We start from the raw sequence: 12,903 nt of genomic DNA, 5'->3' as shown, positions 1-12,903 counted from the left end.
ATTCTGCCACTAGATGGCAAATTTTGGCTAGAAGAAGGGCACAGGTATTCTGTTATTATTCATTGTGTGAGACTCGATCAATTTGGCCCAAACGACCTTAGGGTGCCTGCATCTCTCCGCCGAATCTGTTACTCACACAATTTAAGACTCCACCCATACCCTCCTGCATAGGTACTCAGGGCATAATATAGAGCTCCCACCCCTATCCATCCTCATGGGTACTCAGGGCACAAGGGACCTAACTTTACCCCTTCGTGGGCTCCAGGCAAACACCCATTCCCAGTGGACTCAGGGCTCTTTGGGTTTGTGAGGCCTTTTCCCAGTGAAAGAGCCTTCACACAGTGAATATCCTTATACATGTACAAGTATTTATTAACAATTAGCAACAAAGCAACAGAATACACACACCAAGCATCTTATGCTCACCACTCCCAATAAAACAGATAGACATCTACTGATGGCCAGTCAGGGTTGTGTTGTCTGGGGCACTGGCTTCTACACAGTCTAGTCATGCAGGGGTTAAAAAGTTCTAGCAGCTTTGGTCTTGAGCTGTACCGGAGTTAAGTTCCAATGAGCTTGTTTTCTGACCCTCATTACGTAGTTAATATGAGGCTCTCTCTTATCTATGCCTTAACCAATAACTTGACTTAAAAGATAGCTATGCAAAAACCACTAACCAGTCATTCTCACGATGCAGGGGTTCATGTGCCTAAGACCACCTACTCATTAGCCTTTTTATTTTTCAATGTTTGTAAAAACTTCTGGAGGTCTGCTTCTCTTTATGCTTCGTTAGTGGGATACACTTGCAACCGCAAAACCTCATACTTTTTATTATCTGGAAGAAGCTGCAGGAACTCCAGGTCAGCTTTTCCATTCTCTCCCATTCTCATGACTCTGTGACTATCTAGCTATCTTCTGTTGGTAGGGCTGTAGCTGATACTTTTCTATCTGTCCACATGAAGGCCGAATTCTCCTAACTCTATGGTTTTTGTTTCCAATTTATGGTGACTGAGCAAACAAGATGGATGCGGGTTATGCTAAGTCCATACACAAGAAGGCTGTGGGTCATGTTAAGTCCAGGCCTCTCATTACACTCTGACTTGCATGCTATGCCTCTCTTAATGCAAGCTAAAATTGCATTTGCTTTTTTTCCAACAGCATCACATTATTGACCCATGTTGACTTTGTGATCCAGCACAACTCCCAGAGTGGCTTAGGTTCAGTGATTCCATCATACCACAATTCAAGTTAAACAAATTGCATTCCCCTTTATAGTCCAGCGACTGCAATTACACTGATCTCTGTTTTACACATCTTTATCATTAGTTCATACAAACAGACTAACATTACAGTGACATATATTATTAGTAGCACAATTTCCCCCCAAACTCAGTCAATCAAGAGGTGAGAGAGGCAAAAAGAAATGGAGTTCTCCAGAGAGATTGTTGGAGTGGCCAGGGACAGTGTATCTATGGCAAAAAACACTGGAGAAAGACAGGGAGATTCAGCAGCAACTTCTGGAGGAAATACAGAGCCAGTATGCTCAGCTTCAGCACATGCTGCTGTTAGGGCATGTTGACCAAGGGCCTTGTCTCATGTATAGTCTTAGATTGCTATATGTAAAGGGACACTATCTGGATATAATATTGAAAGTGTGTGTTGCTTACTAGGGTGAAATATAATAGTGGGTAAGTAGAAGGCCACAAATAATTGGATTATTAGTCTGGGCTGTGGATAATGGCTTGTTTTATTAGTACAAGGCCTGGAGTGAGTAGTTATGCTGAGCCTGAGTTTTTAGCTAAACATTTGCAGGCTCGAAGTTAACCCCAGGCCATCAATTCTGCACTCTCATTCTGAGAGACAAACAAATGACGACAAATGTACAGACATACTGCAGAATTACAGAAGTAATTCTAAAAAAATGAGGCGTACTTGTGGCACCTTAGAGACTAACACATTTATTTCGGCATAAGCTTTCATGGGCTAAAACCCACTTCATCGGATGCCCAAATAAATGTGTTAGTCTCTAAGGTGCTACAAGTACTCCTTGAGTTTTTTTGCTGATACAGACTAACACGGCTACCACTCTGAAAGAAGTAATTCTGAAACAAGGAGTTGGTGGGGCACTTTGGCAATCTGGTAGCTAGGCAGTAAATAGGCAGTTAGACCACATTAGCATATAGGAATTATTAAGACATGCTTGAAGTAAATTATTAATATTAATGATTGGAAGTGTAATTATGGACACTTGGAATGACATGTATCAATAATGGGTAGGCATTAATCCTATTATGCACATGGAAAGTGACCAAATATGGTTCAATAGCCAACTGGTTACATAAAAGATAGTGTGATGAGGTGTCTGCCTCACACTGGCAGATAAGGGGTTAATAGAGCAGAAAGCAGCCAATAGGGGAGGGGCTGTGAGGAGCAGCCAATCAGGGACCAGCAGGCCCATATAAAAAGAGCTGCAGGAGAGCACTAGATCAGTAGCTCTCTGGAGCTTGAGAAGGGGTGCCTGTGTCTGGAGTAGGCTGCAACCCCAGTAGCACCTTGGGCAGAGCAACTGCTGGCAGAGCTTGGGGAGCAAGAGGAACTCCCAGGTGGCTGCCAAGGCTGGGTAGTTGCTGGCTCTGAGGAAGGATGAAGAAGGTGCTGGGGACATGGGGAAGTGGCCCAGGGAGACATAGCAGTAGTGAGAGTAATTTGAGGCATATCAGCAGGCTGCAATCCACAGGGTCCCTTGGCTGGGACCTGGAGTAGAAACCAGGCCTGGATTCCCCTGCTCCCCACTCACCACTGGGGAAGTGACTGAACTAGGAGCTAAATTACCCTAGAAGTGGGGAATATTGACAATGACCCAGCTGGAAGGCTAAGCCACAAAGAGGACACTACAGTTCCTGAGGCTGTAGGTGGACAGCAGAGATGCAGTGACAGTATGCAAGTTGTGGACAGGGAGTGCTGGCCTTGAGCTAATCACCAAGACAACAAGTAGGAGGTGCCAATCCAGGGGTGAGTAACATGCACTGTGACAAGGAGGTATAAAAGATCCACTCTAGTTCTATAATTTCTGGATTCTTTAGCCTCCCTGAATGGGTGTCAGCAGATTCAAGGCCTTCTGAGATGCTCCTGGTCATTTGTATCTGTATTTTCCTCATCCTTTAAGATGTGCAAGTGAGCTATAACTATGCAATGTACCTCTTAATGTGAGAGCTTTAGCATTATTTACAGCTTTTGGCTGTTCACTTACAATAGTGAGCTCACTCGTTTGTTTGTTATTGAGTCTCTAATGCACACACCCACACACACACAACACCAACATATAACCAAGGAGAAACGTCTCTGTAACGCATTTTTGAGAGAACCTGTGATAATCAATACATTGTAGATATGTGATCATCAATACACATTATGAGTGTGATAAATGTACAGTTTTCTTATCGATGAGGGCTACAGACAGCAGACAATGCAGTGCTCTAAACCACAACGCAGCCATGTTCTTCAGCCCTGGACAATACAGGATCCTGGGAACAACAGAATCTACTCCTCACTGTACCCCCGCAGCTGGGTTCTGAGGCCATTCCCTTCTCACAACCAAGCTCAGGGTAGTGAGAACAACTGCCCTTCGGAGTCCAGCTCTGTTGAGACACGTAACGCCCCAATCACTTTGAAACCAGAAAGCCCAAGAACAAGAATAGGTAGAGGCAAATTGTGTGCTCACTGCTCACCTCTGACATTCTGTTGTGTTCTGCCCTCCACAGCACTGTGTCATTATGAATTTTTGTTTCACTATTATTTTAGTTAAAGGTTTATTTCTGGTTGTATGTAATAAATTGTTTAATTATAAACTGGTAAAAAAAATTTCATAAAGAGCCATTAATGCCTTTTACACAGAAAATCCATACAGTTTAAATAACTTCTGGGGTTTTAGAAAAGTGTCAAGGCACAGACAGAAGGTAAAATAAGGAATGTCATGACGAGTCCACTTCTATCACATGTGAAAAAGACTTCCCTGCTCACAGTCCATTTCCCTCTTCGTCTCCCCAGGTAAGCAGCTGAATGTGCAGCTGCACATTTTAGGCATGAGGCTCAGTAACAGCAATAGGTATCCCTGACAGATTTGCCCTGGCTCTTGCTGCCTTGCTGGGTGCTCCAACTGCTGAGCAAGTCTTTGCAACTCAGCCTCCCACTCACCACCAAGGTTTTCTCCCATACTCACAAATATTCTGCAAAATACAACATGCAGGTATAATCTTAGGCACATTTTTCCCTGCACCTGTTTCATTCCACAAACAGCACCACCTCTCTTTTAAGGGCCTACTGCACACTCCACTGTCATTCTGCAACTACTGAGGCAATAGTTAAACATTTCCTTCTTTCTGCCCAGGTGGCCTGTGAATGGTTACATGAGCCAGGGAAACAGAGGATTCTAGCTGCGTGGACCTTTCTGAACCACCCTACACTTGTTTGTAAACCTGCCATTATTGCCAACCAGCCCTTGGAGCACTGCGGAGTGATACCCCTTTCTGAGCCTGGTGGTGGTGTGGCAAGTAATATTCACATGGGTTCCATCAATTGCCCCAATACAGTTTGGGAATCCCATGCATACAAAGCTGGCAATAGTCTCCTGAGCATTACCAAGCTTTATGATGCTGTGCAACACTAGAATCATAGAATATCAGGGTTGGAAGGAACCTCAGGACGTCATCTAGTTTGACCCCCTGCTCAAAGCATGGCATCATGCAGCTGCATGGCATCATGCAGCTGCATGACAACCGCCCCAACAGTCAATCTCCCTATGCTGAACTGGTTGGCCATAGACTGGTAGTATTCAGGGGTGGCCAACTTCCAGGTGGCAATGGTGATCGACTTCTCCTGAGGGACAGGGAACTACATGTCAGTAAACAGCAGCTCTGGGGCTAGTTCAGCACAGATCTCAAAAACAGTGTCTTTGCCATCCTGAAATTCTCTCACCACTACTGATCATTCTGCAGACCTGGAATGAGCCATTTCCACCAACTGATGATGGTTACCCAAGTCCAGAAATGGAGTTGTATAGTGAAGAGCTGCTTCAGAAACAGCTCCTGTAAAAGCAGTTGCTGGGTGCTGTCCTCTTCTTCCTCATCCTTTACCTATTTCCTCCACCACTGCTGAAGCTGCTGTTGCTGCTGGAGGAGATGCTGTTGCTGCTGCCTCAACTCCTGGTATAAAGGAAGGAAAAGGAGAGTGAGAAGGGAAGGCAGGAGAGCCTAGAACAGTGGTTCTCAGCCCACAGGCTGCTTGCAGCCCTATCACACAACTGCAGCCCATGTGACATTCTCAGGGCCATACAGGTAGTATAGATATTGTGTAGATGCAGCACACATAACACAGAGAGCTGCATTGTGGCCCACAGTGGTAAATAGGTTGCGAACCACTGGCCTAAAATGGCAGAGGGACAACAGCATCATGCCAGACTGCCTCCAGGGAACTGATAGGAAGACTGCAAGCCCTAAAATGTAAGGGGTGATTGATTCATTTTATGTTAAACTGATGGACTGGGCTAATCTGAGTTAAACAGAGGCGAGCCAGATTGGAGAAAGTGAGCCACCAAAAAAGGGACTGAACACAGAACCTTTGACAGTGGGCTTATGCTCATCTATCCTGGTGATGCTGCTGTTCTTTGTATAAATGATTACATCTCCATTGAGAGAGACTCTGCAGCCCAGTAGTAAGTCCCTCATCTCGGAGGTGAAAGACCCAGGTTGAAGTCCTTGCTTCTAATTGAGCAGAGATTTGAAGACATGTCTCCAACATCCCAGAAGAGTGTGTTAACCGCTTGGTTATTGTGAACCATAGAAATGTAAGCCTGGAAAGAGCCTTGGAAGGTCATCTACTCCACCCCCCCCACCCCACTGAGGCAGGACCACGTATATCTAGATGCTTCCACACAGGTTTGTTTAACCTGTTATTAAAAAACTCCAGTGATGGGGTTTCTACAACCTGCCATGGAAGCCTAGTCCAGTGTTTAATTATTCTGATAGTTAGGAATATTTACTAATACCTAACCTAAACCTCCCTTCCAGCAGAGTAAACTGAATACTTCTTGTCTGAGCTTCAGTGGAATTGACATCTCTCTTCCACCTCCCCCCATGAGGAAGGACTGACCTAACTTAGGCACCTTACCCCAGGAGAAGGGTCGTGGCCCGTAGCACAGAGTTAGATACCAAACTCCCCTTGTGGGGCAAGGCTTATGCCTAGGCCCCTCTTGTGGATCTAAGCGTATGTGTCTTACCCAAGCTTACACAGGAAGCCTGGGGCAAAGCAGGGAATTGGAGCCATGTCTCTTGAGTTTCAGGTAAGAGCTCTACCAGTGAGCCACACTTCTTGTGAGAAGAAGCTGATTCTGATGAATCCCTGCCCCAAAGAGCTTTCTGTGTAAATACTCACGCAGAGAGTAGATTGTTATCTTCACTTCACAGAAGAAGAACTAAGGCCCAGAGGATCAAAAATGGGACTTTCAAAGGTCCCAGGCCCACTCAATGGGAGTTGGGTGCCTAACTCCCTTGTGGCTTTTGCAAAACCCCAGTCTAGGTGCCTTTAAAAGCTCAAATAAGGAGTGTGTGGCACAACCAGGAATTGAACCCAGAGCTCTGAAGTCCCAATGTTTAGTTCCCATAGCGGAGACTTACCCCACAGAATTGTACCACCTAAATCACTTCATACACATTCTGTTTGTTTGCGGGACTGGGTGCTGACCATGTGGGTGCTGAGCCTAGCGGCCTGCTAGGCAAGGCTGAGAGCTTCTTAATGAGGCTTTGATCCCTAAGCCCTTTAGTACCCATCAATCCTTAACCAGGGGGCAGGGCTACTCAGGAAGAGCAGGGCTTTAAAAAGCCCACTCCTAAGCAACCAGAGGAGCCAGCGAACAGGAATGGCTCACAGGAGTTTTGCGAGGGAGTTTACAGGGGAGTGGGGAGCTAGATACACTTAACATTCTTTAAACCTAAAGGCAAAACACCCCCGATAAAAAGAAAAGAACAACAAAGGAACCAGCTTCAGGAGTTAAAAGATAATGCAGGCAGAAGTCCAGCAACAGAGTGGGGGTTATCCAGTTTATTGCACCCAATGCTGCATGTATGATTACCGGCCCTATGGACGGGTGGCATATGTGTACCTGAGAGACCGTGTACAGGCTTTTGGAGACCAGAGTGGCTGAACTGGAAGAGCTAAGGGAGACAGAGAGGTACATAGATGAGACTTTCCAGGACACACTAGAACACTTCCACCCCCGGTCTGACAGCCTCTGTGCTGTTGAGGAGGATGAAAGGCTCAGGGAAGGAGAACATCCAACTGAGCAGAGGGAAGTGATCCTGTAGTTGGGACCTTCCTTCCAGATGATGATGTGGTATCCTCTCGCAGTGAGGATATCTCTCCAGGGGGTGGGAATTCTGGTTATTTGGAAGAGACAGGTATTAGTAATGAGCGATTCGATCATTAGAAACATAGATAGTTGGGTTTGCGATGACCGGGAGAACCATATGGTGACTTGCCTGCCTGGTGCAAAGGTGGCTGATCTCTTGAGACATCTAGATAGACTTATGTGTAGTGCTGGGGAGAAGCCGGTGTTGGTGGTACATGTAGGTACCAATGACATAGGGAAGGATAGAAGAGAGGTTCTGGAGGCCAAATTTAGGCTGCTAAGTAAGAGATTGAAGTCCAGGACCTCTATGGTTGTGTTCTCTGAAATGCTTCCAGTTCCACACGCAGGGCCAGTGAGACAGGCAGAACTGCAGAGTCTCAATGCGTGGATGAGACGATGGTGTAGGGAGGAGGGGTTTAGATTTATTTGGAACTGGGGAAAATTTTGGGAAAGGGGGAGCCTATACAGGAAGGATGGGCTCCACCTAAACCAAAATGGAACCAGATTGCTGGCACTTACAATTAAATAGGTTGTAGAGCAGTTTTTAAACTAAGGGCTGGGGGAAAGCCAACAGGTGTGTAGGAGCACTTGGTTCAGACAGAGACATCCCTTAGGGGAGGATCTATTAATGTCCTAGTAAGGAGGAGAGGATGGAAAATAATAAAATACAGGTAGGATCTGATGAGAGAGAGTGAAATGAAAAAAAGTCCCCTTCAATTACATCATGTAATGGCAGGCAGCTAAAAAGTTACAAGTTTTTAAAGTGCTTATATACCAATGCTAGAAGTCTAAATAATAATATGGGTGAACCAGAGTGCCTCATATTGATATAATAGGCATCACAGAAACTAGGTGGAATGGGGATAATCAATGGGACACAGTAATACCAGGGTACAAAATATATCGGAAGGAGAGAACAGGTCATGCAGGTGGGGGAGTGGCACTATATGTGAAAGAAAGCATAGAATCAAATGAAGTAAGAATCTTAAATGAACCAAATTGTACCATAGAATCTCTATGGATAGTAATTGCATGCTCTAATAATAAGAGTATAGCAGTAGGGACCGCCTGACCGGGATGTGACTGTGAAATGCTCAGGGAGATTAGAGAGGCTATTAAAATAAAAAACTCAATAATAATAATGGGGGATTTCAACTATCCCCATATTGACTGGGTACATGTCACCTCAGATGGGATGCAGAGATAAACTTTCTTGACACCTTAAATGACTGCTTCTTGGAGCAGCTAGTCCTGGAACCCACAAGAGGAGAGGCAATTCTTGATTTAGTCCTAAGTGGAGCACAGGATCTGGTCCAAGAGGTGAATATCGCTGAACCACTTGGTAATAGTGACCATAATATAATTAAATTGAACATCCCTGTGGCAGGGAAACCCCCACAGCAACCTAACACTGTAGCATTCAATTTCAGAAAGGGGGACTACACAAAAATGAGGAAGTTAGTTAAACAGAAATTAAAAGGTACAGCCCAAAAAGCGAAATCCCTACAAACTGCATGGAAACTTTTTAAAGACACCATAATAGAGGCTCAACTTAAATGTATACCCCAAATTAAAAAACATAGTAAGAGAACCAAAAAAGTGCCACCGTGGCTAAACATCAAAGTAAAAGAAGCAGTGAGAGGCAAAAAGGCATCCTTTAAAATGTGGAAGTTAAATCCTAGTGAAGAAAATAGAAAGGAGCATAAACTCTCACAAATGAAGTATAAAAATATAATTAAGAAAGCCAAAAAAGAACTTGAAGAACAGCTAGCCAAAGACTAAAAAAAAATAGCAATTTTTTTAAGTACATCAGAAGCAGGAAGCCTGCTAAATAACCAGTGAGGGCCACTGGATGATTGAGATGCTAAAGAAGGGGTGGGCAAACTTTTTGGCCCAAGGGTGGAGAAATTGCATGCAGGACCATGAATGTAGGGCTGGGACAGGGGGTTGGGGTGTGGGAGGGGATGCAGTGTGCAGGAAGGGGCTCAGGGCAAGGGGTTGGGGCAGAGGAAGGGTGCGGAATGTACGAGGGGGCTCAGGGAAGGGGGTTAGGGTGCAGGAGGGGGCGCAAAGTGTGGGAGGGAGCTCAGGGCAGGGGGCTGGGGTGCAGGAGGGGTGTGGAGTGCAGCAGGGGTTTGGGGTGCAGGCAAAGGGCTCAGGGCAGGGAGTTGGGGTGCAGGGTGCAGGAGGGGTTTGGGGAACAGCTCCAGGGTGGCAGTGGTGCGCATCGGGACCAAGGCAGTCTCCACTGGCCACCAATGAGAGCTTCGGGGGAGGTACCCACAGGCAAGGGCAGTGCGCTCAGCCCTCTGACCCCCTCCCCCAGGGGTTGCAGGGATATGGTGCCAGCTGCTTCCCGGAGTGAAATGGGGCCCACGGTGCCACAGGGGTGGCAATCCCGCGGGCCAAATCCAAAGCCCCGAGGGGCCGGATGTGGCCCACAGGCCGTAGTTTGCCCACCCCTGTGCTAAAGGAGCACTTAAGGATGATAAAGACATTGCAGAGAAACAAAATTAATTTTTGCATTGGTCTTCACAGCTGAGGATGTGAGGGAGATTCCCAAATCTGAGCCATTCTTTTTAGGTGACAAATCTGAGGAACTGTCCCAGATTGAAGTGTCATTAGAGGACGTTTTGGAACAAATTGATAAACTAAACAGTAAGTCACCAGGACCAGGTGGTATTCACCCAAGAGTTCTGCAATTTCACATTTGAGTTCCTTCAGAACTACTGACTGTAGTCTGTAACCTATCAATTAAATCGGCTTCTGTACCAAATGACTGGAGGATAGCAAATGTGACGCCAATTTTTAAAAAGGGCTCCAGAGGTGATCCTGGCAATTATAGGCCGGTAAGCCTGACTTCAGTACCGGGCAAACTGGTTGAAACTACAGTAAAGAACAAAATGGTCAGACAAATAGATGAACATAATTTGCTGGGGAAGAGTCAACATGGTTTTTATAAAGGGAAATCATGCCTCACCAATCTACTAGACTTATCTGAGGGGTCAACAAGCATGTGGACAAACGGGATCCAGTGGAGATCGTATACTTAGATTTTCAGAAAGCCGTTGAGAAGGTCTGTCACCAAAGGCTCTTAAGCAAGGTAAGCTGTCATGGGATAATGGATTGGTAACTGGTTAAAAGATAGGAAACAAAGGATAGGAATAAATGGTCAGTTTTCAGAATGGAGGTAAATACTGGTGTCCCCCAGGGGCCCAGTCCTATTCAACATAGTCATAAATGATCTGGAAAAAGGGGTAAACAGTGAGGTGGCAAAATTGGCAGATGATACAAAACTACTCAATATAGTTAAGTCCCAGGCAGACTGTGAAGAGCTACAAAAGGATCTCTCAAAACTGAGTGACTGGGCAACAACATGCAGATGAAATTCAATGTTGATGAATGCAAAGTAATGCACATTGGAAACATTATCCCAACTATACCTATAAAACGATGGGGTCTAAGTTAGCTGTTACCACTCAAGAAAGAGATCTTGAAGTCATTGTGGATAGTTCTCTGAAAACATCCACTCAGTGTGCAGCAACAGTCAAAAAAGTGAACAGAATGTTGGGAGTCATTAAGAAAGGGATAGCTAATAAGACAGAAAATATCATATTGCCTTTATATAAATCCATGGTACGCCCACATCTTGAATACAGCGTGCAGATGTGGTTGCCCCATCTCAAAAAAGATATATTGGAAAAGTTTCAGAAGAGGGCAACAAAAATGATTAGGAGTATGGAACGGCTGCCATGTGAAGAGAGATTAATAAGACTGGGACTTTTCAGCTTGGAAAAGAGACGACTAAGGGGGGATATGACAGAGGTTTATAAAATCATGACTGGTGTGGAGAAAGTACATAAGGAAGTGTTATTTCTCATACCACAAGAACTAGAGGTCACCAAATGAAATTAATAGGCAGCAGATTTAAAACAAACAAAAGGAAGTATTTTTTCACCTAACACACAGTCAATCTGTGGAACTCCTTGCCAGAGGATGTTGTGAAGGCCAAGACTATAACAGGATTCAACAAAGAACTAGATAAGTTCATGGAGGATAGGTCCATCAATGGATATTAGCCAGGATGGGCAGGGATGGTGTCCCTAGCCTCTGTTTGCCAGAAGCTGGGAATGGGTGACAGGGGATGGATCACTTGATGATTACCTGTTGTGTTCATTCCCTGTGGGGCACCTGGTATTGGCCACTGTCGGGAAGACAGGATACTGGGCTAGATGGACCTTTGGTCAGACGCAGTATGGCCATTCTTATGTTCAACCCCAGAACCTGGCCACTCTCAGTGCAAGGAACCATAATTTCACAGAGATCAACCATGGCCCAGAGCAGGCCCCAGGAACACCACCCCCCTTCCAACACATCAGGCTCAGAAGGTTGCCCTTGAGGCAATAACTAGCAACTGGATCCAGGCCTGTGAGTCTGCTTCAAGCTTTTCCTGCCTGGTGCAAGAGCATCAAGAACATCTGGGGCCTCCTGCTAACACAGCTGGCTGAGGTAGAACATGGGCAAGATGGAGGTGAAGCCCCTTTGAAAAGCTGGCCCCTGGGAACGTAGGCAGAGCCAAGTCATGAGACACTTGTCCCTCTCTAAGACAGAGGTGAGGTCAGAGGCCCAGAGGAGGGAACATGCCTGAGGAAGGTGGTGGTAAAATAGTAAGTTTGTCCCTCTTAAAACCCTTAGTTATGGGAAGAGTAGCACCATCATGATATCCCCGAGTCTCCTGTGGTGTGGGAAGGGGACAGTACATAACACACAGGCTCTGGGGACTATCAGGGCTGACTCACCTGAAATATGGGGGACCAGTGAAGATGCCTGAGCAGAAGCGAAATCCCTCTCCCATCTTCCAATACTCAAGGTGACAGGAATCCTTACCCAGTGAGGTCATGGTATAACAATTCTCCTGCGAGGCGTTCCTGTACAGGTGTTGCTAAGCCAGGTCTTGGAGAGCTCACGGATGCTCAGTAAAACTCACAGCCATCTCCTGAAAAGTCACCCGCTCTGCAGCCATTCCCCTTCCCTGTGCCCTGGGAGGATGGGATGATCTGGAGAGAAATGTGGCTGTTTATTCTGGAGCCTATCAGGGTGAGAAGGACAATTAGGGAGGTCTCATTAGAGGCTTTAGGGTATTTCATATCATGATTCTCCCCAGGCTCTGCTATTGTGGAGAAATGCAAGAGCCAAAATATTCAAAAAGAGCAACATAAAGCAAACTCTTAAATCCATCTTCAGGTAGCGTCTGGCATTTAAAAAATTTTGAGCCTGAAACATGGGGGGGTCATTTCTGACGAAGCAGGACTTTGATAAGCAGGCAGGTACCTGAATGTGGATTTGGAAGCTCAAATGCAGACTCCTGTATTTAAAGATCCTGGCCTGGTCACTTAATTACAGCCTCCCACTGGGAGTGAACACATGAAACATTTCCACTAATAGAAATTAAATTAAGTCAACAGGACCACTCCTATTCATAAAGACATGCATGTGTATGT

The 12,903-nt window shown here is 45.6% G+C and overlaps 1 long non-coding RNA gene across 6 annotated transcripts in view; it reads right to left on the bottom strand.

Annotated features, from left to right (window-relative positions):
• Window positions 1-436: 436 nt before the first annotated feature.
• LOC141999012 (uncharacterized) overlaps window positions 437-12,903 on the bottom strand; it is a 44,306-nt gene continuing 31,839 nt past the window's right edge. For 4 of the 6 annotated variants that reach the window (XR_012641938.1, XR_012641937.1, XR_012641936.1 and 1 more), the window contains exons 2-3: window positions 12,202-12,491; window positions 437-5,201 (exon numbers count right to left, since the gene is read on the bottom strand). This is a non-coding gene — a long non-coding RNA (uncharacterized LOC141999012). The remainder of the gene's footprint in view (window positions 5,202-12,201; window positions 12,492-12,903) is intronic. The other 2 variants (XR_012641939.1, XR_012641940.1) reach the window with 1 other exon arrangement.

The sequence above is a fragment of the Natator depressus genome, chromosome 14 (genome assembly GCF_965152275.1).
Source record: "Natator depressus isolate rNatDep1 chromosome 14, rNatDep2.hap1, whole genome shotgun sequence".
Lineage (NCBI taxonomy): Eukaryota > Metazoa > Chordata > Testudines > Cheloniidae > Natator > Natator depressus.
The sequence above is the reverse complement of the archived record's forward strand: the minus strand, read 5'-3'. Positions and strand labels throughout refer to the sequence as shown.